The sequence below is a fragment of the Vulpes vulpes genome, chromosome 7 (genome assembly GCF_048418805.1).
Source record: "Vulpes vulpes isolate BD-2025 chromosome 7, VulVul3, whole genome shotgun sequence".
In the NCBI taxonomy this organism is placed as follows: domain Eukaryota; kingdom Metazoa; phylum Chordata; class Mammalia; order Carnivora; family Canidae; genus Vulpes; species Vulpes vulpes.
Window position 1 is genome coordinate 51,538,053 of NC_132786.1, and position 24,763 is coordinate 51,562,815.

At 41.5% G+C, this 24,763-nt stretch overlaps 1 long non-coding RNA gene across 1 annotated transcript; it reads left to right on the top strand.

The window, feature by feature from the left end:
• Positions 1-304: 304 nt before the first annotated feature.
• Positions 305-15,126, top strand: LOC140599496 (uncharacterized). Its single transcript, XR_012002382.1, has 3 exons — positions 305-358; positions 9,650-9,716; positions 14,712-15,126. It is a non-coding gene; the product is annotated as an uncharacterized lncRNA (long non-coding RNA).
• The last annotated feature ends 9,637 nt before the right edge of the window (positions 15,127-24,763 follow it).

Genomic DNA, 24,763 nt, shown 5'->3' on the forward strand with positions numbered 1-24,763 from the left:
CCCATTCAACATTTATTAAGCACTTACTTACTATGAACGGCGTTCTGGAGTCTAAAAGGTGAATAAGGACAAAGTCCTGCTAGATTGCAATGCTGATTGGCAGTACTTGGGCATTCCCAGAGGTTGTGCTGTTTGTATGCCTTTAAGTTTCTAACATTTTGGTGGTGTCACACAGTTATTTTAGTGTCTTTTAAAAAAAAAAAAAGATTGTATTTATTTATTCATGAGAGACACATAGAGAGAGGCAGAGACACAGGCAGAGGGAGAAGCAGGCTCCCTGCAGGGAGCCCAATTCAGGACTCGATCCCAGGACCCTGGGAGCACGCCCTGAGCTGAAGGCAGACGCTGAGCCACCCAGGTATCTCTTATTTTAGTATCTTTAAAATAAATCCAAAATCATTTACTTCTTGAGACATCCCTGAGAGATCTGGACTCTACTCTTTATTTTGAAAAATATAAAAACTGCAGAAAAATGGAAAGGATAGCAAGCGAGTATTTACATATCTGCCTTCCAGATTCAGTGGGAAATATGAACATTTCGCCACATCGCTTTTATTTCTGTCTATAGATCAAGATACAGGCTTTTTTACTCTACTCTTTGAAAGTAAATTACAAATCTGACATTTGATTCCTAAACATCTCAATACGTATCTCCTTAAAAAAAGGAAGTTCTCCCATATGACCGCAGTATTATTATCAAACCTAAAAGATTAAAAGTGATACAATAAATTTTATCTCATATACAGTCAGTATTCAAATTTCCTCTGTTGCCCCAAGACGTCCTTTCTAGCTATTTATTATTGGCTTGTTTGTTTAAAACAGGACATGGCCAAGGACATCACATGGTGCTTAGTTATCCTGTCTGCTAAGTCCCCTTTAATCTCAAACATCCCCTTGCTTCTTCTTTTTTTTTTTTTTTAATCTTTCGTGACAAGGACGTAGAATCTAAGCCAGCAGCTCTGCAAAACATCTCACAATCTGGTTTTAGCTGAGTTCTTCAGGATTAGTTTCAGATTAAAATTCGTGTCAAGAGAACTTCACGGTCAGGTTGCATGCTTCCTGCTTTATCACATTGGGAGGCAGGTTTGGTGGTTTCGTGCCACCATTGGTGGTACCCAACATACTCGCTTAACACGGCGACTGTCAGGTGCGTCTGATGCCATTTGGAAGATATCTTTTCTCCTTTGTGGTTAACAGCTATCTGTGGGGTGAGTCTTTGAGATGGCATGAATATCCTTTTCCCAAACAAATCTTTCGCCCACTGGATTTGGCATTTTATTGAGGCTCCATGCTTACATACATCAATGCTTACACTGATGGTTTTCCAAAATGATAAGCTTTTCCCCACATTTAACAGACAGCATTTTCTTATGAGGAACTTTCCTTATCACCTTTTGGCATTGTTATTGTTATGATTTTTTTTATTTCTGAGAGAGAGAGAGAAAGAGAGACAGGCAGAGGGAGAAGAGGCTCCATTCAGGGAGTCCGATGTGGGACTCGAACTCCATCCCAGGACTCCCGGATCATGTCCTGGGCCGAAGGCAGTCACCAAACCGCTGAGCCACCCAGGGATCCCCTGGCATTGTTATTATTATTATCGGTACCATTATCATTATCTATCATGAGGGACCCATAGGATGATTTTTTTATTCAATGTGCTGATTCATTACCATCGTTTTTTATTGTAAAATTTGCATAGCATAAAATTAGTTACTTTAACCACTTTTAACAATACTGTCCAGAGGTATGAAGTACTATAGTGCAACCATCACCAAAATTCGTCTCCAGAATTTTCTCATTTTCCACACATGAAGTATCTACCCATTAGACATTAACTCCCTGCCCTTCCCTCGCCCTAATTTTTTGGACAATGGAAGTTCCTTCAGTCTGGCTCCCGTGTCCTGTCACATATCCCCATTATTCTTTGAAGGCTTGTTTTCTTTTTTTTCTTTTTTCTTTTTTTCAGAGGGAGAGAGAGTACATGTGCACATGAGTGAAGGGGGATGAGCAGAGGGAGAGAGAGAGAATCTCAAGCAGTCTCCCTGCCCAGTGCAGAGCCCCTCTTGGGGCTTGATCTCAGGATACTGAGCGGAAACTAAGAGTAGGATGCTTAACTCACTGAGCCACACAGGCGCCCCTGAACCCTTGTTTTCTGACCCAAAAAGATAATCCAGCCTTCTTTTAGGCCTTCCCTGCCCAGAGCTAGAATCAGCTATTTCTCCAAGGATTCTAGTTCCTTTTAATGGGGAGGTATTTAGAAATGAACATATGGGTGAAGTCACTGCTGTTGGAGCGCCACTCAGGCCCTCTGAGCATGTGTACACACGCATATCAAGAACTATGAGTTCAGGGCACCAAGGTGGCTCAGTGGTTGAGCGTCTGCCTTTGGCTCAGGTCGTGATCCAGGGTCCTGGGATGGAGTCCCATATCGGGCTCCCTGTGAAGAGCCTGCTTCTCCCTCGGCCTGTGTCTCTGCCTCTCTCTGTGTTGTCTCCCATGAATAAATAAATAAAATCTTAAAAAATAAAAACTATGAGTTCACTTGAATTCCTTCAATTCTCATGCAACACCACAGGATTCATTCCTATTTTGTTTCCTTTCCGTATTTGTAACTCCCATCTTCAACAGGGAGAAATCTGACTCTCCTAATCCTTAACCATGTATATATTTAATCAATACCTGTGAATGTAACTAACCTCAAAGGGTGCCACTGTGCTTTGCCCAGTGAGATGCACATCTGACACCTGGCCCACCCTCTTGTGGAGCCTTCCTTAGCCACTGTGGGCTCCCACACCCCACACCGAGGCAACATGCTCCCTCAAATGATGATCTTCTCATCTGCCTGGGTTCTGACACCCTATGCTGGGCAGGCCCTCCATGGGGACACCGTTCTCACCCTGTTTGTTTTACTGCCCACCCATTCACACACACTGTTCTTACCCATCCCAATATCCCACCCCATGATGTCCTCCTCACCCGACTAGGGTTCTGATTCCTCCTGTTTGTTAGGGCAGTCTTTCTTTCTTTCTTTCTTTCTTTCTTTCTTTCTTTCTTTCTTTCTTTCTTCTTTCTTTCTTTCTTTCTTATTTTATTTATTTGACAGAGAGAGGGAAAAGGCATGAGTAAGGGGGAGCAGCAAGCAGAGGGAGAGGGAGAAGCACTGAGCAGGGAGCCCAATGGAGTCTCCATTCCAGGACCCTGAGATCATGACTTGAGCAGAAGGCAGATGCTTGACCAACTGAGCTCCCCAGGCGCCCCAGAGCAGCATTTCTTTTTTTCTTTCTTTCTTTCTCTCTTTTTTTAAGCATTTCTTAAACACAAGAATTTTTTGATGACCTTGTTAAAAATGCTAATTGCCAGCTCTGATTCAACCAGTTGAAATAAGGCTGAACTCCACACCTTCTGCAGGAAGCCCAGGTGCTTCTGTTACAAGTGGTCTTGGTGACAGCTTAAGAGATACTGTCTCCATCTGGAATCACTGGGTCAAAGGGGAAGCACTTTTTAATATTTTGTCATGTATCGCCACACTATCTAGAAGGTTGTACCAATTTACACTTCGTCCAGCAATGCATAGAGGCACGCTGTCCAAACCTTGCTCTCCACCCCTATTTACCGGTGTGGTGCTATCTAAAAGCAGGAGTTTAATGAATCTTGTGGAAGGGGAGTCCACAGAGGGAAGTGGATCTTCTTACCCGGTTCTCGGTTTCCTAATATAAAATCAGGGTCTTGGGTTAAATCAGTGTTTCTAAATCTGCCTAATAGGGAGTGAGCATCACCTGGAACTCTTGATAAACCTTCAGATTTGTAGGGTCAACACTATGGCATCAGACTCTCCAGGTCAAGGGAATGGAATCTGCGTGTTTAACAATAGCCTGAGCTGCTCTTGAATACATTCCACATTGCTCCTTTGGTTAAGTGAGTTTTGTAAATATTGCCCTGAATGACCCTGAATGATCTCTCTGGTTCTTTTAAAGATTTTATTATTTATTTATGAGAGATACACAGAGAGAGTCAGAGACACAGGCAGAAGGAGAAACAGGCTTTTTGCAGGGAGCCAGATGCAGGACTCGATCCCTGGACCCCGGGATCACACCCTGAGCTGAAGGCAGATGCTGAACCACTGAGCCACCCAGGTGCCTGGATCTCTCTGGTTCTATAACATCTTGATTCCACCTAACTATGCAAGACCTTACTTAGTTATGAACCAATAGCCCATGAACTTTTTTTTTTTTTTAAGATTTTATTTATTTATTCATGAGAGAGAGAGAGAGAGGCAGAGACACAGGCAGAGGGAGAAGCAGGCTCCCCGCAGGCAGCCTGTGGGACTCGATCCCAGGACTCCAGGATCCTCACCCTGAGCCGAAGGCAGATGCTCAACCACTGAGCCACCCAGGGATCCCTAGCCCATGAACTTTAAAGGAAAAAGTGACTATAGACAGAGCCGCTGTAATGCTCAAATGAGATATAGATGAACGATAGATCCAGAACTTATCTTTTATATCTTTGTCAAGGCTAAATATTTCAGATATTTTTACATTTTTTAAAAGAAACTGCCACTGCAAAGATTTAGAATATTCCTTAAATGTCAAGGTTGCATGCTAATATTTCTGTGCTGCTTTCTCACTGGGGATATTAAAGTGATGGAATACTACATAATAAAATAAAAACTCCAAACCCAAAGGAAGATCAGCCTTCACATTAAAAAAAAAAAGTCAACTTTTCAGCAAAAAAGAAAATAAGTTCAGTAGAAAACAATAATCATGACAAAAGGGGACTGAAAGTAGGTCTTATGCCACCACACTAAGGAATGATGTGTAATTTGGAGAAGTTATGGTTAAAGCATCTGCCACAGAGGAATGCATTGATTCATACAGAGCAAACATTAAACCACCGAAGATTTTTCCTACCAAAATGATTTTTCTCTGTATATTGTGTTAATTGATGACTCATACTTGTGAACATTTGTAAAATTTAAAATCATCAGGTCACCGTTGGCTATTGGATATCTTGGCCAAATAAATCTTTTGCTATCGACTTTCCTAAAAAGTTAACAATTATCAAGCACTGTATGGGAGCCAGGCACAGCCCCCAGTGCTTTACTTATACAAACTCATTTAATCCTTCCAACAGCCTTTGAGAGGTGAGGAAACAGCACAGATCACTTCATTTGCACGAAGTCAGGCAGCTTCAAGAGGAAGCTGGGACTCTGCCTCCAGTGCCAGACCTATAGGCCGTATCCCAGCAGAGTCGAGGTTAGTGAGTGGAGGATGCTGCCTCTATACTTTCTGTCCTCAATCAAAATTGAGTCATTATTATTAGCAACGCTTTAGGTAGACCTGAGCCAGATTTCTCCTGTTAAAAACAAACAAACAAACAAATAAACAAGGGGATAGAATGAACCCTAGCTTAATGTTGGAGGCATCAGTATGAACTCGTATGTAGTTTAATACAGGAAGGCAGGCAGATAGATAAATAAATTAGAGCTGTGGGTGTACTCATGGGTTTGTATGCACACATGTATTTCCTAGCTTGTCTCATTAGAGCACCTAGAAATAATGACATCTCAGCAGCAAGGACTAGACACAGCACCAGGTCTTGATTTCTTTTCTTTTTAAAAAATATTTTATTTATTTATTTATTGAGAGAGAGAGAGAGAGAGAGAGAGAGAGAGAGAACATGCATTAGTGAGGGGGAAGGGCAAAGGGAGAGGAAGAAGCAGACTACCCCCTGAGCAGGGAGCCCGACATAGGCTTGATCCCAGGACTCTGGGGTCATGACTTGAGCCAAAGGCAGATGCTTAACCAACTGAGCCACCCAGGGGCCCCCAGGTCTTCATTTCTAATACCATTCTCAATAAAAGAACCAGGAATCCTTGGAGAAATGGACAATTCTAGGGCAAGAGCAGGAAAAGTACAGGATGAACCTGGAGCGTCCTGTAGTGCCAGAAAGTAATGAAATAATCAAAGAACAAAACAGTGGGGATATATATAGAAAGAGCCTATTGTTACAACCCTGTTTCTTAGATTCTGTATTTGTCTACTTGGCATCACAGGGCCAAACTAATGGCCAGAATTGTTTATAGCTCCCCTGCGATCCAACTTTTGTGGGTGTGTCTAAATCCTATTACAAGCCCTCTAACTACTCCCCAATCTGTATCTCCAACCACCTCCTTCATTGAATCACACGCATCAGGTAAGTATTTCCCCAGCGCTGTATCAATGCAGGGCCAGGTACCAGACACCGAGGGACACAATTATTCAAATGAATCCTGAAGTGTTTGTCTTTCTCTGTCTTGCCTTCCCCTCACTCCTGTGTGCATCTCCCGACCAAATCTGATGCTTCCCACTGTGGCCCTGTGTGGTGAGGTGTGTCCCTTTCTCTCTAAGAGAATTTGTAAGTAACAATTCTTCTTTCCATGTCATTAGCCTCTCTGTGTGGTCACTCAGTCACCCCCTGGGAATTACAACCTTACGGGTACCTTTTAACACAACAACCTGAAATAGCCGACAATGGCCAAAGCCGGAACAATTTTGAGAATCAATAACACAGTTTTGGATCACAACTGCAAATAAAATAAATACACATGAGTCCAATAATAAGTAAATGATTGAATAAATCAATGTAAAAAGGAACATATTTTCCTCAGAGGAGAATTCCAAATAATTTATGCAGATATTTCTCCCTCCAGGACATGAAGCCTCTTCTCCTCCGCCTTGAGTATGAGCAGGAGTCAGTGATTCATTTTAAAAAACAAAGTCGGAAAAATAGTAACTTTATGGTGGAGAAATCTGGCAACATGAAGTGATTGAGATTAATTTATTACTAATGATGTCATATTGATAACATGTACGCTGATATGATGTACTAAGAAGGGCATTTCACCCTGCATTATGCTTCCCCCAAACCCCTAATCTTAGTCTGATCATGAGAAAGTCATCAGATAAGCCAAGATTGGGGGACATTCTCTAAAACACGTCATGAAAGACTAGGAAAGAGTGAGAAACAATCATAGATTAGAGTAGACTAAGGAGATATGATGACTAAAAGGTACCACTTTGGATTCTGGAACAGAAAAGACATTGATGGAAAAAATAAAATTAAAATAAAATAAAATAAAATAAAATAAAAAGACATTGATGAAATCTGAACAAAGTCAGGAGTTTAGTGAATAATAATGCTCCAGCATTAATTTCTTAGCTTGGCCAATGGACCATGGTTTTATAAGATTTCCACATTAGTGGAGATTGGGTGAAGAGTCTGTACTACAACTTTTCTATATGGAAACCTAAAATTTTGATTTTGGAATCAAAATAGAGAGCTGAACGAAAGAATATTAGCTTAGGTAGACCTAAGATAGTTTTTCTGTGAGATCACATATGGTCCTGGGACAGGAAATCAGGTGAGGTCTCCCTTTATGGTTTTTGTATTTTTTAAAGTGTTATGTGTGTGTTTGTTTTGTTTATTTGTTTGTTTAGTAATCTCTACATCCAACATGGGGCTTGAACTCACAGCCCTGAGAAGAAGAGTTGCATGCTCTTCTCACCAAGCCAGCCAGGAGCCCTGAGATATTTTAAATGTGCAAAGGCAACCATTGCCTTTTACAACAGGTAGGTTGATCTACCTGCACAAGAGGAGGCTGCACCATTTGCATCTTGAAATTTCTTCTAGATCTATGATTCCAGCTTGATAAGAGTTTATCTTAATTCAGTTCATGCAATGTTGACTAGTAATCTACAAATGCCAAGAAATATGTACCTTATGATTTATTTTGAAATATTGTATATTTTATGTATAGCCATTTTTATTGTGTTACACAATCAAACCTCGTGAAATAAATTTTGGGGCAGGGACAATTAAGAATAATTAGAATTTTTAAAAATGCACAGACAAAAATCTTTAAATAATATTAATTCTAAATTATTTTTCTTTAGAATAATTCCAGCTTAAGTGGAGTAATAATTCCTTCTAAAAATCCAGTATTCTTGAATGGCTGTTTTGTGTAAGACACTCTCCAGTACACTTGGTGAACTGGTGACAGTCATAGGTTAAATGCTCAAAAAACACATTTCTAAAACATCATACACTACATTATTTAAGATATAAAAGTGAGGTGCATATAAAACCTATTTAAATATGTAATGGTACACATCTGTGCACAATCCTTTGCTATAAATTTTTGTTTGTTCTTAAAAGTTCAGTATAATATGGAGGAAATAAAGTCCAACCATTCAGACAGCCAAATAGCAGATGAAATAGATGGACTCTGAACTGCCATAAAGGCCAGAAAATTCTTTTTTGGCACGTCCATTGTAACTGGCATGAAAAGCCCTTTCTTCTGCCATTGTGGTTGTAAGTTGCATAGCCTTATGCTTTTTCATTCTTATATATTGACCCATCAAAATTTATATCATGGATAATAGAGTAATAATTTATAAAGCATTCACTTAAAAATAAATATGGAAAGTGGAGCACCATAAAACTAATTTGGGCCCAATGCCCAGAGAAATTGCAGAATGAGACGTTCTTGACTTAAATACATTCACTAGAGCCACATATTATCTAAACCTCTTGGTGGATTTCTGTTTCACTCTGTAAAGGCAGAGAAATGTATCCCAGGGCCAGTATTGATTTACATTGAACTGTAGAAAGGTAGTCCGAACTTACAATAATTTTGTACACAAATATATACCAGACAATATACACGTTGTGTTTGCAAACACACAGTGAGAAGTCATGGCCAATCAGATCACTGTTGGCTTGGGAACCATGTGGCTGGTCTTTGGTTTTTGAGTGAAATAGCTACAAAGTTCACTCCTATGTTTTGCTTTGGTTTCTCAAAGAAAAAAAAAATGTTGACAACAGAGGCTTTTCCTTTTAGCAGAGAACACTATTGGCCCCCTTTTGAAAAGTCCAAGGTGCAAGCTGGAAGACTCTCCCTACAAAGGGGTGAAGCAACCTCTGACCTATTGGCCAAGTCCAGCTTTTGGCTCCATTCGAGGGTTCCTGGAGGCAGGAATGCCTTTGCTATCCTGGCTTCACTGAGAATCTGTGCCTCCCCTTGCCATAAGGGTCTTCAAGTGCCCAGGACCATAGAGGAGCAGGTATAAAGAGCTGCTGAGCAACTGTGAAGAACAGACCAGCATGGGAAGGAGTGACACCCTGAAATCCCACACCCCGGCACATGAAAAGATCCACCTGTGGAGTCTGACTACTGTTTCAAAATCTGCTAGGGTTTCTCCCCTTCTTTCTTCTTTCCCTTTCAGTCAATGTGAAACAGAAACGTGCATGAATATGGAGAAATGTGTGTGTGTTCCTTTTGCTCACTCTTTTTTGGACCGTGTTCTTTTTGTGTATGCACGTCCAGTAACTTTCCTTAGGAGCATTAGATGATGCTGCAGTAGCCCAAGGGGAAAGCCTAGACTTTGGGAGCCAGAAAGATCTTTGCTGGATTGCCGGCTGTACCACATAGTAGCTGGATGACTCTAACAATCACTTTTCTTTGAGCTCCAAAGTCCTTATTCCTTCAATGAAACACAAGCATCTTCCTCAGGCAACTGAAGGGAGCCCTGGGATACTGTATCTAAATGTGTCTAGCATAGGAGAGCCACAGGAATTGGTTCATTGTCCCTTCTCCCCTTTTCTTTTCCAGGCTCTGACAATCCTGTCTGTCTTAGCATCCTTCCCTCCCCTCTGTGTTTGGCTCCTCACCCCAAAAGGTAATTCATATAGTCTTGGAGTATATTTTAAAATATTTTGTCTTTACTGAATAGATTTAATTTCTTTAAGTTTCTAATTTAGAAATCTCACGATTCCAAGCAGTGCCCTGTCTCTGACAATAGCTGTGTAAACACTGTAATGGGCTTTCTTTTTCCCAACATCTAAATCCTCTTCCTAAGCTTGGGTATGCCCAAGTGTGGGGGACCTGATGGAAGGCTGGGAATTCTTCCCACTAGAGGAACCAGGATGAGAATACTGGCAGTAGGTCAACTTAGCCCAGCCAATCAGATGCTCCCGGTGTGGTGCTGGATTGGGCTCCGCCAATCAGATGCTCCCAATGAGATGTGACCATGATGAACGAATCAAAAAAGCAAGGAGAGCACAGGCCGCCCAGCACCAGTCTGCAGATACTGCCAAGTTCTGGTGTCAAGGGTCTTCTCTTGTACCTGTGGTGGGCCAGATGTTCACCAGTGGACAGAGCCTAGGCCACAGATCACCTCTCAGTTTTCACAGAACCAGTCCCTTTCACCCTCAGGCAGTTAATTTCATCCAGTTTCTTGTGGTTTCCTGTTCCAGACTGTTCTGGAGGGAGATCTACAAAAGTGAAGCACTCCAAGACCTTTCTGGGGCCATTCTCCAGTCTTTGGTGCTATTGTTTTGGGAATCTCTCTTCTACATAAAAGTGACAGGCTACCAAGCTTGTCTTAGAGACCCTCACTGACCGGTGCTGCTTGAAATTTAATTTAGTAATCTGACTTTATTTCCTTTCCTCTCACATCTTTATTTCCTTGTGTATCTTTTGAGCTTGTGTGTGTGCACATGTGTGCATGAGCATCTCTGTGTGCCTATCTTACTATTTCTTTCTGTTCAGTCTTCTCATGGGAAAATCTGACTTGCAGCCGAAGGTCACAAAGTTATCTCTGATTAAAAAGCCAATAAAGCCAAAATCAATGGAAAATACATTACATACAATAAGAGATATTTGTACAACCTACAGATTTTTAAAATTTTTATTTTGAGCATATAAATGCAGTGTTGAATATTTCCTTACTGCCTTTTATCATACTTTCTGGGACTACAATTCCAAAAGTAAGAAGCACAACTTAGATCAATGTACAATCATAGCAGATGTAATAAGTTTGAAGTCATCATAGGGTCACTTCCTTTGCATTTTTTCAATCTGGGGCATTGTAACCATCTATTAGTTACTGTTTATTTTCCTTTGTCCTCATCACTGCTCCTGGCCACCAGAATTCACCTCCCACTGCAGAGAAAGCCTGCAGTCAATGCCAGCTCAGAGGAAACATGCTTCTGCTCCAGTTAGTAGGCAGCAACATCTCTACTCCTGCAGATCTCTGTTGCTGCTGAGAGCAAACTTAGAAATTTACGGACCAGGACACCTGGGTGGCTTAGTGGTTGAGCATCTGCCTTCAGCTCAGGGTGTGATCCCTGGATCCTGGGATCGAGTCCTATATTGGGCTCCCTGCAGGGAGCCTGATTCTCCTCCCTCTGCTTATGTCTCTGATTCTCTCATGAATAAAAATAAGATCTTTAAAAAAAGAAAAGAAAAGAGAAGAGAAGAGAAGAAAAGAAAAGAGAAGAAAAGAAAAGAAATTCACTGACCAAAATTCAATGAGCAGAAGCTAGGCCCAAGGAATCTGCCAAGCTGTGTGACCTTAGGCAAGTTACCCTGTGGCATGTCTATTTCTTTCTCTGGGAAAGAAGTGATTATAATAGTACCTACTTCACTTTTGAGAGTATAAACTGAGAGTATAAATACATGTGGAGTGTTCAGACTTGGCCCAGCATACAGTATGTGCTCAGTAAGGATTCGCTGTGGTCAGGATGATGCCTATATGACCCTTAGTTTACCAGTGAGGAGTTTTCAGACCTCACAGCCTACTATGGGCTGAATTGTGCTCCCCTCAAATTCCCATGTGAGAGTCCTAACCCTCCGTATCTCAAAATGTGACTGTATTTGGAGAAAGAGACTTTAAAGAGACAATTAAGGTAAAATGAGGTCATGTGGACGAGCCCTAATTCGCTGTGAAGGGTGTCCTTAATAGAAGAAGAGATCAGGACACAGACACAGAGAGGAAAGGCCATGTGAAGAAGACACAGGGAGATGGTGGCCATCTACAAGCCAAGGAGAAAGGCCTTCAGAAGAAACCAGCACTGCCAACACCAGGATCCTGGACTTCAAGCTTTTAGAAAATAGATTTCTGTCACTGAAGTCATGTGGTCTGTGGTACTAACATCCCGGTGCTTTGTCATGGCAGCCTCAACAAACGAATACACGGTGCAGTCTCTCGAGCTCTCACCTTGAAAGCTCCCACTGTGGGTTCTTCCCCTGGGTCCTCTGCCCTTCCTTCTGCCCCAACATAAATGCTCTCCAGGTTCCTTCTTGGCACTCTTGTTCTGTATTTTTCTTCATGTATCCTTTCTATTTCCCATGTTCATGGCCCCAACTGTGGCTTTTGTGCTGAAGAATTCTGCATCTAGAGCCCTCATTTTACCCCTTCCACCCCAGGTCTACACAGACTTGCCCAAGGGTAAACATCTTCACAGCTATGTCTTGCTAGAAACTCCCGCAGCCAATCCATTGTCTGATCATACTTTTCCCGCCCTCCTTTTTTTTTTCCCCGCCCTCCTTTAAGACTGTATCATCTTCCTAGTGACCCGAGATGTGAAGTCACTCAAGCATTGTGAATTTCCTTCCCTCCTCATGCCTGACTCCCAAACCCCCAAACCCACTGCCTGCAGAGTTCCCCTTGCTTTTCACCTTCTCCCCATTCCCAGTCACTATGCAAAGCCGGGACCCATCATCACCTGCATTGCTTCTACTTTCAGCTTCAGATATTCATCCTTCAGGGAGTTATTTTCCTACAACACAAATGATAGAATTTTTCTCTCAAAATATCTGAGTGGCTCTTTGTTGCCTAATTTAACAGATAAAGCCCAAATTACTTCCGATGGCAGTCATGGTTTCCCATGCTCTATTAAACACCCCCTATTAACTTTAAGGGATATATATTTTTAAATATTCACAAAATCACCCAATACTTTTTACAGTGCCCCCATGTCAGACTATTTTGAAGTCCATGTAGATTGCCTATCTTGTAAATAGCAATCATTTAAATGCTGCAAATATATTGCCCTTACCTTCTGCATATTCAATAACATCCCTTCAAAGTAGGCTTCATATAGTAAATAAAACAAAGGAGAATTCTGATATTTCTTTTTATAAATGGTATTTTTAACTTCATGGACACCCATACTATCTCTGTTTTATTTTTTCCAGTTTTATGGAGACATAGTTGACATACAGCACGTATGTAGGTATATAGCATTGTGGTTTGACTCACATATATTGTGAAAGGATTGGCACAATATGTTTGGTTGACATCCATCACTTCATAGATACAAAAAAAAGGGAAAAGAAAAAAATTTTTCTTCTTGTGGTGAGAAATCTTAGAATTTACTATATCTTAACAGTCTTCCTCTATATCATACTCTTAGTGTTAGCTATGGTCAGCATGTTGTACATTTATCCCTAGCACTTATTTATCTTATATCTGGAAGTTGTACCTTTTTTTTTTTTTAAGATTTTACTTATTTATTTTAGAGAGAGAGAGAGAGAGAAAGAATGCACAATCAGGGTGAGGGGCAGAGGGAGAGGGAGAAGCAGACCCCCGCACTGAGCAGGTAACCCAATGTGGGGCTTGATCCCAGCACCCTGAGATCATGACCTGAGCTGAAGGCAGACACTTCACCGACTGAGCCACCCAGGCTCAGTTTGTGCCTTGTGTCCCATTTTGACAATACCCCCTCCTGCCCACCCCTGGTAACCACCAAGCTGATCTCTTCTTCTATTAGTTTTCGTTTGTTTGTTTGGATTCCACATATAAAGTCAGTTTATATATATACATCCACTTCTTTTTCCATTTATCCTTTGATGAATACTTAGGCTGTTCTTATGCTTTGGCTCTTGGAAATGTTCATTGCTGCCATGACCATGAAGGTGCAAGATATCTCTATGACATCGTGTTTTCATTTCCTACAGATATATTCCCACAGGTGGGGTTGTTGGATCATATAGTAGCTCTATTTTTAATTTTTTGAAGAACCTCCGGCAGCCCAGGTGGCTTGGTGGTTTGGTGCTGCCTTCAGCCCAGGGCCTGATCCTGGAGACCCGGGATTGAGTCCCATGTCGGGCTCCCTGCATGGAGCCTGCTTCTCCCTCTGCCTGTGTCTCTGCCTCTCTCTCTGTGTGTCTCTCATGAATAAATAAATAAAATCTTAGAAAAAAAAAAAAAAGAACCTCGATACTGTTTTCCCCAGGGGCTACACCAATTTCCATCCCCACCAACAGTGCACAAGGGTTCTCTTTTCTCTACATCTTCACCCACACTTGTCCGTCTCTTGTCTTTTTGATGATGACCATTCTCACCGGAGTGAGGTGATATCTCCTTGTGGTTTTGACCCCATCTTATCCACATTAATTTGTAGAACTGAGGATAATAATTGGGGTGCTTGCATCCCTCATTCATCTTAGGCATGTTTATAAAACATCACAAATACCAGGGCCCTGCACTCACTATTGCAAAGATCAGTGCCTAGTGCCACTTCTTAGAAAGTGTCAGGAGTATGAGACTCAAGTCCATTGTAACCAAATGCGTTTCCAGTGAGGCTAATGACTCATGCATAGGTGTTAGAATTCTTGTGTGAGGGGCACCTGGGTGGCTCAGTGGTTGAGTATCTGCTTTGGCTCAGGGCATGATCCTGGAGACCCGGGATCGAGTCTCATATCGGGCTCCCTGCATGGAGCCTGCTTCTCCCTCTGCCTATGTCTCTGCCTCTCTCTCTCTCTCTGTGTCTCTCATGAATAAATAAATAAAATCTTAAAAAAAAAAAAAGAATTATTGTGTGAAATCTCACTCAGCAATGAAAAGGAAATGGCACCTGACTTCTATCTTGTTCTTGGGCATTCCAAGATCCACAGGTTCCCAGTGGCAGATGTTCAGCAGATAACTAATTTTGGTAAAGGAGGATGGATCTGCGTGAAGAGGAGAATTTTGGAGACAAACTGGAGGTGAACAGAAGCGCGCTGATGGATGCTTGTCAGCCAAGGAACGCAGAAGAGGCAGGTCCTGAACCTTTCGGGCACAGAGAGGAGAGTCGCTAACCTGACCCCAATCTGGCAATCAGCACTTAGATTAACCAGAGATTAAATGCAAAAAAAAAAGTGTATCTCTCAGTTGTTTCCTGTCCTCTTAAAGGCTTATTCAAATCTTTGTCAACACATTCTAAGAGTATTTTGTCTTACCTTCTACTTTACTTGCTTTAAACTTTCAAACTATTTGGTATCATTCTCTGGCATGGGCAGAGAGGTTTTTTTTTTTTTTTTAAAGAGTTTCTTTGGGGAACATTAAATATAGTTTTTAATCTGTTTCACTTGATTTTTATTTTAGTAATACACGCAGGAATATTCATGTGTGAATCAGCCTGAAATAATGAAGCTTGAATAATTGTATTTTGGGGAAATAGGTCAGTTCACAGCTACCATTCTTAGATAGGTAACATCTTGAGGCAATAATTGTTTCTGAATATCGGTTATCAAAACTGTTACTATGTTACCCATTCTCTGTGTGTGTGTGTTAAGATTTTATTTTTTTTAAGTAACCTCTACACCCAAAACAGGGCTTGAACTCACAACCCAGAGATCCAGAGTCATGCGGTCATGTGCTCCACCGACTGAGCCAGCCAGGCGTCCCATTCCATGTGTTTTTAACCTGACACTAGTGTTGAGAAATGTAGTTTTGGGGGAACAATTTTTTTTTTTAAATTTTATTTATTTATGATAGTCACACACAGAGAGAGAGAGAGGCAGAGACACAGGCAGAGGGAGAAGCAGGCTCCATGCACCGGGAGCCCGATGTGGGATTCGATCCCGGGTCTCCAGGATCGCGCCCTGGGCCAAAGACAGGCACTAAACCGCTGCGCCACCCAGGGATCCCTGGGGGAACAATTTTTTTAAGAACAATGACTTCAGGTCAAAATATGTGGGGGAGTTTGGAACCAAAATTACAAGATTACTCTCCTCCAGCTGTGTACTTCACTTGATCTGAGAGAGATCCATTCAGGTTCTTCCCAAATTATGAACACATGACTAATGAACATCTATTAATACAAAAATTCTGTGTTTGTAGACTGTCTCCTCCTCCTGCCCGCCGGGATTTTACCTGGGACACCTGAGGGGTCACGAGATGATGCTGCCACCTGGCGGTTCATAGGGGTAACTGACATTTACCCCTTAACTATTTTCTTTTTCTTTTCTTCTCTTTTCTTTTCTTCTTTTCTTTCCTTTTCTTTTTTCTTTTCTATTCTTTTTTTCTTTTCTCTTTTTTCTTTTCTTTTTTTCCCTTAACTATTTTCTCCAGGGCATCCTACACTCTGAGTTCAGTTCAGGTTTGCTGTTTCATAAACATTTACTGAGTTTCCTTGAGAGCCAGGCCTGGTAATAATTACTCAGGGGCAGACCTGTCCCTATCTCCTTTACTTTGGCTTTTTACCTTTTGCAATTCAGTGTATTTAATCTCATGCAATTGCTTTCTTGGGAACAGACTAATTTTCATCCTTGTCCCTTCTTTCCTCCCTCAGGTCTTACATGGTTACCTGAGAAATGGTTATTTCCCTTCTTCTTTCTTAGGTTCCATTTGTGCACCAACGAAACAGTCATCATAACTTCAAGCAAAAATCTTATGCTCTTAGACATTTTTGCAGGAAAAAAGGAAATCACAAATTTTCCAATTTTTCCACAAAATTCTCAAGCCCTCAAAGGGGCCCGGAGTTCTGCAAAAGTCTCTTTTTGTCTTCTCACCTAATCGTGTCTGCACCACTTTTACCCACTTTTCCAGAGGCATCAACATTGTAGAAAAAGATTTATAGTTCTCCCTTTCTCAATTTTCCAGCAATAGTAAATGCTGCTTTTGGTATGTTTCATCTTAAGTATGGACCATTTCAACTTGTTGTGGGTTATATCCATTTTCTTGAGATTATTTCTAAACATAATCATCATTAATAAAACTGTTACTAGGGAAAATTCATTTTGAATTCAAACAAGTCTCTAAACCTTTAGAAATGTAGAGCCTTCAACATGAGAATATTTTGCAATCAAAACACAGAAATTAGGAACTACTTTGTTTATAACATAAAAAATTTGCTATTTCATAGATTAATGTCTCATGGAATGTCCAAATAAGATAATTTCCTGGATGCATTTAAATTGTGATTCAATTGTAAAACATTTAGAAATAGAAGTAGTCATAAATCCAGTGAGGGTAAACACAAAGTGAGCGAGGATCAAAGAATTTAGTAAGAATTGCACAATTTCAGAATTCTGAGAATTCTGTTCATTCCACTAAGTGTACATATGTCTAAAATATCCATATTTGCAGTCAAAACAATGGGGAAGACTAATTATAATAAATATGTAAATTCCTAGAATTCCCAGTAGAATTGCACAATTCAAGAGTATGTACATTTAGGGATCCCTGGGTGGCTCAGCGGTTGAGCGCCTGCCTTAGGCCCAGGGTGTGATCCTGGAGTCCTGGGATCGAGTCTCACGTAGGGCTCCCTGCATGGTGCCTGCTTCTCCCTCTGCCTGTGTCTGTGCCCCTCTCCCTCTCTCTGTCTCTCATGAATAAATAAATAAAATCTTTTTTTAAAAAAAGAGTATGTACATTTGTAGTTTTGATAGGTATTGCCAAATTTCCCTACACAGGGATTATACAAGTTATGTTTCTATCATTTAAAAAAAAGTAACTATTTGTTTATTTAAGAGAGAGAGAGGAAGTACAAGCAGGAGGAGGGACAGAGGGAGAGGGAGAAGCAAACTCCCTGCTGAGTCGGTTCCTAGGACCCTGGGATCATGACCTGAGCCAAAGGCAGATGCTTAACTGACTGAGCCACCCAAGTGCCCCTCTATCATTTTTTTAATTCCCAAAGGCATCTTTATTGTTGGTTAATGCAGTCAGTTTATTAGACTTATCCAAACATTTATTTTGTACCATCTTTTTCTCTTCCTTTCTTCCTCTTCTGTGGCCCTTGAAATGGGATCATTTGCCTTTTTAAAAGTATATCCTTTAGAATTACTTTAGTGAGCTTCTGCTGGGGGTAACCATTCTGTTTTGTTTGTCTGAAAGTGTCTTCATTTGCCCTTCTTCCTGACATAATTCTAGGCTGACAATTATTTTCCCTCAGCAACACAGAAGCGCTTCCTTTGAATGTAACTCTTTCCAATGTAATTCCTTTTATTTCTCTGGTTACTTTAAACATTTTTTTCTCTTTAGATTTAAAAAAATGTTATTGTTTTAGGCTTTTAAAAATGTATTTGTTCTGTTTTGTCTCAGTTTCACTCGATGTGTCAGGATGTGGATTTTATTTTATTTTCCCTGCTCAGGATTTGATGAGCTCTTTAAATCTGTGGATTTATGTCTTTTATCAGTTGTTAGTTATTATCCTTTCAAATACTGTCTTTTAGTTATTTGTTTTATCCTCGTTGTCTAGACTCTTGCTGAATATATAGTTGACTTTATTCTACTTCCTATATCTTTTATTCTTTTTCCGTAGTTTTTTGTCTTTTGTCCTGCATTCTAGGCAATTTCTTCTGATTAACATCCCGTTCAGTGATTTTCTCTTTAGATCTTTCTAGCCTGCTATTAAACTCTATTTGAGTAACCAATTTCAGCTATAGAGTTTTTCAATTTTAGAAGTTCTACTTGTTTCTTTGTTAAGTAGTGTTTATAGAGCCTGGTTCCCTGGAGATATTTGTGAGCTAGTTTTATTACTTCTGAATATCTGAACGTACTTGTTTCATAGTCTGTGCTTGAGAAACCCTATATCTGCGCAGTCCACCATGAAAATGCACCTCAGATCTCTGGGCGGGGATCGTAATGGTTGATGGTGCCAGCTGTTACATTCTGATATCCAACACCACATTCTTGCAGAGGACCGGTCTTCCACAGGTTGCTCCCAGCCCGTGACTGAGCATGGCAAGCACCCTGAGGGAAGCCTTTTTCTGGGAGACACAAGACTCCTGGGACAGGTGACTCTGGTTTTAAGCACCAACAGCCTTACTGAACTTCCTTAGAACTTCATTGTGGTTTAAGACTTTCCCATCTGAGCTTCATTTCTTCCCTCTTCTCTTTATTGGGGACCAGAACTCCATTATAGTATAACCTCCCCCAACTCCTATTCCTTTTCCTTCACTGGCATCTCCCCTAAGAAATTCTTGTCTTGGTGTCTGCTTTCTGGATGACTTGGTGCCCAGAATAATCCAAGACAAGAGATGATAAATGGGGATTTGGGACTGCTCCACATATGTCAAGGGAGCCAGGAGGACACTATGACACTATCCCCATTAGTCAGTGGGGCCAAGTAGCCCCTGGCACAGAGGGGAGGCTTCATTGCTAAAGATTTTCCCAGCGGCAGTTGAAAAATGTGCCAGTGAAGGGGCTGTGGCAGTAATGCAGGCATCCAAGCAATATGGGGTGAGCCATGCCTACAAAAACAGTTGGCCGGTTACTGCTAAATTGTACTGAGGTCTTTACAGAGGGATAATGAGAAACTAAGGGCCATTAGCAAGCAGTTAATGGCTAAGTGTGAGAGCCTTGGTGGTAGCTTACGAAGGGGCCCTTCTGTCCTGCGGGAGGGCAGGCAGTGGAGGCAGGCTGAAGACAGGGCCATCAGCCATGTTTGCGAGGCTTGCACATGAAGCCAAAGCAGATCTGTTACCCAAAGGTTAGGGCCCGAGTGGGGAAAACTTGGGACTCTGAACCATGGGATGGAGACATGTGAATGGATGCCTTGCAGATGCTGGTTCTGCAACTCCTCATTCCCCAGGCTTGCAGACATGACCTACCCTCCTCTAGGAAGAGTTGGCACTTCTGCTATATATTGGAAGACACTGCAGAGACTTTTTCTCCCCAAGGCAACAGCTGTCCCACGTTGGGAGCATCTTGCCTCCTCTCTTGGCTGCTGGGATAAGAGCTAGATTAAACCCCAGTACAAGTCAGCTGAAGACACACTGGGTGTGGTGAGGGAGGAAAGAGACCATATGCCGTAAGATGACGGGAATCAGCCAGCATGGAGCCCTGGAATTGAATTTTAAGGATGCTCAGTGAAGACTAGTGCAATGTTGGGGCGCCTGGGTGGCTCAGTCTGTTAAGCAGATCTCAGCTCAGGTCTCAATCTCAGGGTCAGGAGTTCAAGTCCTACATAGGGTCCCACACTGGGCATGGAGCATACTTAAAAAAAAAAAAAAAGACTAGTGCCATGTCAGCCTGGATAAATAATTTCTCTAGAGATAAGATTTGATAACCTGGCAAGGACCTCAGGCAATGGGGCAAACTCCTTGCTGAGATGGCTCTTGGAAGCCTGGAGAAAGGGATGAACAGTACACAGCTGAATAAAAATGCCTCAGCTACCCTGGCAAATGATTAGAGTCTGAGACGTGTAAGCATGGCCAGATTACATGAGACCAGAAACCACTCGTGGGCAATGTTCTATGAGAGGGCCTCGACCGAGGCCATTTGAGATGCTCTCCGGAGAGGGGCTGGTGGAAAGTTCAGTGGTGGCTCTCCTCCGCAGGTCAGGGCTGATGGGAGAAGCTGGGCTCATTACCAGTCATGGGATGATAAGGACCCACAGTCCTGGAAGCTAGGTGCCAGCCCTCACACACCAGACGCCAGCAGGCTACAATCACAGTGACCACTGAAAGGTTAGAGACAACAACCAAGGAGCAGCCCCCTCCACAAGGACATGGCAAGATGGCTTGTAAACTGTGTTGTCCCTGGAGCAAAACAGACAATACACTGGAGGAAGGGAGATAATCAGACATTTCTAAAATTATTGGACACAGTTGTCTGAGTTGACTTTGGTAACCCAAAGGCCCAAAGAATCTTCATGCTCCTCCCCTACTGTTAGAATGAAGGTTGATAGGGACCAGGCAATAAACGGAGTCCTGGCTAAGGTCCAGTCCACAATGACCTTGAGTCCATGGACCCAAACAATAGTCATTTCCCCAGTCCCTGAGTGTATAATTGGAATCAACATTCTTGACAGTCAAAGTAACTTCCCTGGCTTGTGGGTTAGCCGCTATCAGAGTGGAGAAGTCTAAATGAAAATCGCTAGAATTACCCCTTTCCCTGATCCAGGTAGAGAGTTAAAAACATCTCATATGATATGACAATGATGCATTACACTTATCATGAAATTTCAATGGGATCAGGATGAGCAAAAGCCTTGGTAACATATGTATAATTTAGAGGATGGGAAATAAACGCTCTTTGTAGCCAAGTTTTCTCCTTCGTAAGGACACCAGTCATATTGGATTGGAACCCACCCTAAATACCTCATTTTGCCTTAGTTATCTCTTTAAAGACCTTAGCTCCAGAACAGGGTGGTACTGGCATTAGGACAGACATTTAAAACAATGGCATAGAATAGAGCACCCAGAAATAAGTGCTTACATATACAGTCAAATGATTTTTGACAAGGGTGCCAAGATCATTCAATGGGAAAAAGACAGTCTTTTCAACAAATGGTGTTGGAAAACTGGATATCCACATGCAACAACATGAAGATTACCTTGTAATGTATCCAAAAATTAACTCAAAATGGACCAAAGACCTAAGCTTAAGGCCTAAAACGATAAAACTCTTGGAAGAAGAAAGGGGAAAACTTCTTGACATTGGATTTGGCAATGATTTCTTGGATATGAGACCAAAAAACTACAGATCAAAAAATGAAAAATTGGATAACTAGGTTACATCAAAATTAAACGCTTCTGTGCACCAAAGGATATAATTAACAGAGTGAAAAGCAACCTACAGAATAGGAGAAATATTTGCACATCATATATCTGGCTAAGGGGTTAATATCCAAAGTATATGAAGAACTCCTACAACACAACAACAGAAAACAAGCCAATTAAGACATAGGGAAACTAGAACAGATATTTCCCCAAAGAAGATATACAAATGGCTAAAAGCACATGAAAAGATTCTCAACATCACTAATCATTAGGGAAATGCAAATCAGAACACGGTGAGATCCCGGACGCCTGGGTGGCTCAGCGGTTGAGCATCTGCCATTAGCTCAGGGCGTGATCCCGGGGTCCCTGCAGGGAGCCTGCTTCTCCCTCTGCCTGTGTCTCTGCCTCCCTCTCTGTGTCTCTCAAGAATAAATAAATAAAATCTTTAAAAAACAAAACAAAAACATAGTGAGATTCTACCTCACACCCGTCAGGGTGGCTACTATAAAAAAAGAAAAAACAGATAATAGCAAGTCTTAGCAAGGATATAGAAAGACTGGAATGTTTGTGCCTTGTTGGTGGGAATATAAAATAGTGCAGCTGCTGTGGAAAACAGTGTGGTAATGCCTCAAAAACTTAGAACTACATATGACCCAGCAAATTCTGCTTTTGAGTATGTATTCAAAAGTAGTGAAAACAGAGACTCGAAGAGAGATCCATACATCCATTTTTACAGCAATGTTATTCACAATTGCCCAAAGGTGGAAGCAACCCAAGTGTCCATCAGGGGATGAATGGGTAAACAAAATGTGGTTTTTACGTACAATGAGATATTATTCCACCTTCAAAAGGAAGGAAATTCTGACACCTACTGTGGCAGAGTGAACCCTGTGGACATTATGCTAAGTGAAATGAGCCCATCACTAAAGGACAAATACCGTATGATTCCATTTATTTGAGGTACCCAGACTAATCAAATTCAGAGAGACAGAAGTTGAATGGTGGGTGACAGGGATTTGGAGCAGAGGGGAATGAAGAATTATTATGTAATAGGTACAGAGTTTCAGTTTCGTAAGACAAAAAGAGTTCTGTAGGTAGATGGTGGCATAATGACGGGACTGTTCTTAACGCCACTGAGCTGTACACTTAAAAATAGTGAAGACAGTAAATTTCATGTTATGTGTGTTGTACCACAATTAAAAAAAAAAAAGAAGTGGATCACAAAATAATAACTACAGGAAGATTCCACTTATATAAAATTTAAAAACACAAAATTATGCTTTTGTAGATGCTATAACTGCAAAGAAAAGTAAGGAAATGATTCTTTAAAAAAACAATTAATTAACTAGTTAATTAATTAATTTGAGAGAGAGAGAGCATGCACACACAAGCGAGCAAGTGGGGACGGGAGGAGGCACAAAGGGAGAGAAGAGAGGATCTCAAGCACATTCGATGCCCAGGGCAGAACCCCACATGGGGCTAGACCCCACAGCCCCAAGACAATGACCTGAGCCGAAACCAAGAGTTGGACCCCCAGTCAACTGACCTACACAGTAGCCCGGAAAGTGATTCTTTAAAAAGTCAAGATAAATGGTTGTTGTTTCTATTGGGGATAGGAAGTGAGGGGGAAGGGACTTTTGGGGTACTTCCTATTTATTTCTTGGTTCAGGTTGTTATGCGAATGTTTGCTGTATTATTGTCTTTAACAGCACATAAAACACTTTACTGCTATAGATTATTTAATTGGGCAATATGGTGGAGAACCAACTGATGGTTTGCTGGAAACCTCACAGCCTTCCACCAAAACAGCTCTAGGATTTCTCCTTTCCATTCTCCGGGATGGGTTTGGAATCAGCAGCTCCCCATAAACCAGCGCCATGCAAGCGTGGCCAGCTAGGCCATGTGGGAGGAGGTGAGAAGCCACCGGATCTCCAACATGCTCATCCTCAAATTGGTCTGGGGCTTAATTTCATACCTCTTCATGACACTACTACATTTACAATATTTCAGTTTTGTGAAAAACATCGGATGAATTTTGTAGGCTTCAGTTCAACGTGGAAAAAAAAGTTTTGCTTTAAAAATATCTAAGTTGAAATTCTGCTCTCCGATGTTGCTGGCGGTCCATCAAGCATCATCAGTATTACGACTCACAAGAATTTGATGACCTCTCATTATGTGCCTTATCTAAGATGAGCACTGTGACTGTAGGTGAAGAGGCATGACATGATTCATTAGTAACTAAGCAACTCTTGCATTCCAGGAACTTTAAGTATAAATAACTTCAGAGTCTCTTGAGTGTGAAAGACAAAGTAATATATACAGCGTGTCCAAAGTATTTCAGAGCTAGATGTTCACCCCTGGGTGAGGAGTTGGGAGCCACTCAAGAGAATCAAGGTAAGTATTAAAGATTCGGAGGAAGTTATTGTCGTACAATATCGTGCAGCAACAGAATAAGCAAATAAATCATGTTATACTTGCTGGGTGATTCCTAGTGAATGAGTTACAGCTGCACAGACTTTTAACACATCACTGTCTGTAATTGAGATCAAGGCAATGAATGTTAGGAAAAGAGGTATAAGGTTTTAATAACACAACAGGCATGATCTAGTGGCTATATAAAAACCCATCAAGGGGCACCTGGGTAGCTCAGTCAGTTAAGCATCTGCCTTTGGCTCAGGTCATGATCCAGGGATCCTGAGACGGAGCCTGCACAGGGCTCCCTGCTCAGCTGGGAGCCTGCTTCTCCTCCTGCTCCTCCCCCTGCTCATGCTCTCTCAAGCTCTCTCTCTCTCTCTCTCTCTCTCTAATTTATAAATAAATTATTTTTTATTTTTATTTATTTATTTTTAAGATTGTATTTATTTATTCATGAGAGACACAGAGAGAGGCAGGGACATAGGCAGAGGAAGAAGCAGGCTCCCTGCGAGGAACCTGATGCAGGACTGGATCCCAGGACCCCGGGATCATGACTGAGCCAAAGGCAAATGCTCAACCACGGAGCCACCCAGGTGCCCCTAAAATCCTTTTTTAAAAAAAGAAGGTGTAAACTGATGAAATAGAAACAAACAACAGAGAAGATTGTAAAGCCCAAAGCTGATTCAGTGCAAAAGCTAACGAAACAGTAATGTGTGCAAGTAAGATTAAGCTGGAAAAAACGAGATAAAGCACCTTACACAACACCTGAGGACTAAAATGGAGACGCTGCTTAAGAGGAAAAAGAGATTCTGAAAA